This window comes from Ovis aries, chromosome 1, assembly GCF_016772045.2.
Source record: "Ovis aries strain OAR_USU_Benz2616 breed Rambouillet chromosome 1, ARS-UI_Ramb_v3.0, whole genome shotgun sequence".
Taxonomy (NCBI): Eukaryota; Metazoa; Chordata; class Mammalia; order Artiodactyla; family Bovidae; genus Ovis; species Ovis aries.
The window spans coordinates 31,402,994-31,407,658 of NC_056054.1; positions in this window are offsets into that span (position 1 = coordinate 31,402,994).

Consider the following 4,665-nt stretch of genomic DNA (forward strand, 5'->3'; position numbering starts at 1 on the left):
TTAATTTCATGGCTGCAGTCAACATCTGCAGTGATTTTGGAGCCCCCAAAATAAAAGTCTGACACTGTTTCCACTGTTTCCCCATCTATTTGCCATGAAGTGATGGGACCAGATGCCATGATCTTCGTTTTCTGAATGTTGAGCTTTAAGCCAACTTGTTCACTCTCCTCTTTCACTTTCATCAAGAGGCTTTTTACCTCCTCTTCACTTTCTGCCATAAGGGTGGTGTCATCTGCATATCTGAGGTTATTGATATTTCTCCCGGCAAGCTTGATTCCAGTCTGTGCTTCTTCCAGCCCGTTTCTCATGATGTACTCTGCATAGAGGTTAAATAAGCAGGGTGACAATATACAGCCTTGACGTACTCCTTTTCCTATTTGGTACCAGTCTGTTGTTCCATGTCCAGTTCTAACTGTTGCTTCCTGACCTGCATACAGATTTCTCAAGAGGCAGGTCAGGTAGTCTGGTATTCCCATCTCTTTCAGAATTTCCCACAGTTTACTGTGATCCACACAGTCAAAGCCTTTGGCATAGTCAATAAAGCAGAAAGAGATGTTTTTCTGGAACTCTCTTGCTTTTTCCATGATCCAGCGGATGTTGGCAATTTGATCTCTGGTTCCTCTGCCTTTTCTAAAACCAGCTTGAACATCTGGGAGTTCACAGTTCAAGTATTGCTGAAGCCTGGCTTGGAGAATTTTGAGCATTACTTTACTAGCATGTGAGATGAGTGCAATTGTGCGGTAGTTTGAGCATTCTTTTGCATTGCCTTTCTTTGGAATTGGAATGAAAACGGACCTTTTCCAGTCCTGTGGCCACTGCTGAGTTTTCCAAATGTGCTGGCATATTGAGTGCAGCACTTTCACAGCATCATCTTTCAGGATTTGAAACAGCTCCACTGGAATTCCATCACCTCCACTAGCTTTGTTCGTAGTGATGCTTTCTAAGGCCCACTTGACTTCACATTCCAAGATGTCTGGCTCTAGATTAGTGATCACATCATCATGATTATCTGGGTCATAAAGATCTTTTTTGTACAGTTCTTCCGTGTATTCTTGCCACCTCTTCTTAATATCTTCTGCTTCTGTTAGGTCCAGACCATTTCTGTCCTTTATCGAGCCCATGTTTGCATGAAATGTTCCCTTGGTATCTCTAATTTTCTTGAAGAGATCTCTAGTCTTTCCCATTCTGTTGTTTTCCTCTGTTTCTTTGCATTGATCACTGAGGAAGGCTTTCTTATCTCTTCCTGCTATTCTTTGGAACTCTGCATTCAGATGCTTATATCTTTCCTTTTCTCATTAGCTTTTTGCCTCTCTTCTTTTCACAGCTATTTGTAAGGCCTCCCCAGACAGCCATTTTGCTTTTTTTGCATTTCTTTTCCATGGGGATGGTCTTGATCCCTGTCTCCTGTACAATGTCACAAACCTCAGTCCATAGTTCATCAGGCACTCTATCTATCAGATCTAGACCCTTAAATCTATTTCTCACTTCCACTGTATAATCATAAGGGATTTGATTTAGGTCATACCTGAGTGGTCTAGTGGTTTTCCCTACTTTCTTCAATTTAAGTCTGAATTTGGCAATAAGGAGTTCATGATCTGAGCCACAGTCAGCTCCTGGCCTTGTTTTGGTTGACTGTATAGAGCTTCTCCATCTTTGGCTGCAAATAATATAATCAATCTGATTTCGGTGTTGACCATCTGGTGATGTCCATGTGTAGAGCCTTCTCTTGTGTTGTTGGAAGAGGGTGTTTGCTATGACCAGTGCATTTTCTTGGCAAAACTCTATTAGTCTTTGCCCTGCTTCATTCCACATTCCAAGGCCAAATTTGCCTGTTACTCCAGGTGTTTCTTGACTTCCTACTTTTGCATTCCAGTCCCCTATAATGAAAAGGACATCTTTTGGGGGTGTTACTTCTAAAAGATCTTGTAGGTCTTCATAAAGCCGTTCAACTTCAGTTTCTTCAGCATTACTGGTTGGGGCACAGACTTGGATAACTGTGATATTGAATGGTTTGCCTTGGAGACGCACAGAGATCATTCTGTCGTTTTTGAGATTGCATCCAAGTACTGCATTTTGGACTCTTTTGTTGACCATGATGGCTACTCCATTTCTTCTGAGGGATTCCTGCCCACAGTAGTGGATGTAATGGTCTTCTACCCAAATCTTCCATTCACCCTGGGGAGGCTTATAATCCCATTTAAAACGAGGGAAGGAAACAGGATCAATAACCTGCCCCATGATCACATAGGTGGTAAGGAGAAGGCTCAGGGTTTCAACACAGGTCTGCCGCTGCTGCTAAGTCGTCGCTACAGTCGTGTCTGACTCTCTGCGACCCCATAGACGGCAGCCCACCAGGCTCCCCCGTCCCTGGGATTCTCCAGGCAAGAACACTGGAGTGGGTTGCCATTTCCTTGTCCATCAACACAGGTCTGGCTAATTCTAAAAGGATTTTGTTTTTCTGGCTTCTTGGGTGTTCGTGCTTCTGTTTGTTTTCTGACAGAGCTGGTGCTGGAAACCCAGTCTCTAGTTGCTCAGAGCTCACAGCTGTCCTGGAGTCGGGGCCCAGCCAGCAGCTTGTTCTCTGTTTCAAGCACAGTCAGTGTGACTTCTCTCGCTTTGTTAGGCCAAGTTCACAAGACATGAAAAGCCTGCCCTGCCCTGTCCAGGGGAAGGGGGAGAGGGGAAGCAGGTGAGAAAACTCAGGTAAGCCCCCTTTCTTCTACCAGGTGGCTCCCATACGGAGCTGATCATCACAGCTGCCAGGAAATGTGTTAAAACTATAGGCAGGCTTCAAGGCCCCAGGGCAGACAGGAAGACAGGAGCACCCTCTTCTAGGGTCTAGGGTCTGGAAATCTGAATTTTAATCCGATTTTTAGGTCAAGGTGTTTTAATAATAAATGACTCACAGATCTACCTTTTATGTCATGAGGCAGCACACAGACACTACAATTAAAATTTTTCAAAACAATAATTGCTCGTGATCACCCTGATATTTTTCTATTTTCTGAGCCCTGATGTGTTATTTAATTAAAAAAAAATCAATGGTCAGCCCACTGACTCCATTGATTTCATAACTCACAGTTTGCTCCACACTGTAGTGGTGTGGGCTCTGCCCACCAACAGCTGGGGGTGCCACTCCTCCAAGCTAAATGAGGCACAAGCCCAAGATTCTCTGTAACTTTCCCTCCCAGCCCGGCCTTCACTCAGGTCAAAGGCAAGGATGTTTTGCATACTTGTTTACAACATGTGGTGAGAAATCATGGGCAAGCTCTCAGGAAGGGAAGCCTCCTCCCAACCCCAGGTGATAATTAGGCTGTCAAATACCTTTTGCTCTTAATGCTAGGGCACCCCCTGGTGGCTTCAGGCCAGCCTACAAAGACAGAGGGATGGAGTAGGTAGGTCAGAAGGGCTTTCATGTCTCTGAACCTGGCAGGACTGACCGCGCTGTACTTCTGGTTTGGTTTAGGACAAGTTACAGTGGTAGGTCAAAGGATGTCGTGGGCACTACTGATTGGTAGCTGTTAGGAGTGTTTTGCAAGTGGGCTTAAGAGCTGTGACTCTTGGAACTCTGTAGGATCCCCTGTTATTACCTTATGATCCTCTGGGTGCTAAACTCAGTTTCGCCACTAGATGTTGGCCTTGGGATTCTCAACAAACCCCTGGGGTGTATGTTCCTGGTGTGTACAACTAGATAAGAGGGCTGACAATGTTGGCTTGAGGATTACTGTGCCAGGCAAAAATCTCTACAGTGCTTACTGCTAAATAAGCACCAAAAAGTTCCTCTCTTCCTTGTTTCTTTTCTCCTCAATTCATGGTGGCTATGTCACTGTCAAAATGCCCATGCTACATTTGGATGTACTGATGAAGGAACACTTTTATTTCCCTGTAACGATCCCAGTTTTCTTGAGAGCCCCCATCCCATGAGTAAGCAGGCCTTTGCATTCAGGTTAATAGGAGAACTCACACATGCTTACGTGGGAGGGGAGAGACAGAAAAGAAGGCTCATAGTGGAGACACTGTGGGTAGGGGGATTGGAGATGTGAAGTTTGAGGTTTGGTCTAAGTTTAGATCTCATCACTTCATGGCAAATAGATGGGAAAACAATAGAAACAGTGACAGACTTTATTTTGAGGGGCTCCAAAATCACTGCAGATGGTGACTGAAGCCATGAAATTAAAAGATGTTTGCTCCTTGGAAAAAAAAGCTATGACAAACCTAGACTGCTTATTAAAAGGCAGAAACATTACTTTGCCAACAAAGGTCCATCTAGTCAAGGCTATGGTTTTTCCAGTAGTCATGTAGGAATATGAGAGTTGGACTATAAAGAAAGCTGAGTGCTGAACAATTGATGCTTTTGAACTGTGGTGTTGGAGAAGACTCTTGAGAGTCCCTTGGACTGCAAGGAGATCCAACCAGTCCATCCTAAAGGAGATCAGTCCTGAATATTCATTGGAAGGACTGATGCTGAAGCTGAAACTCCAATACTTTGGCCACCTGATGCAAAGAACTGACTAATTGGAAAAGATCTTGATGCTGGGAAACATTGAAGGTGGAAGAATGGGACAACAGAGAATGAGATGGTTGGATGGCATCACCATCTCGATGGACGTGAGTTTGAGTAAGCTCCAGGAGTTGGTGATGGACAGAGAGGCCTGGCATGCTGCT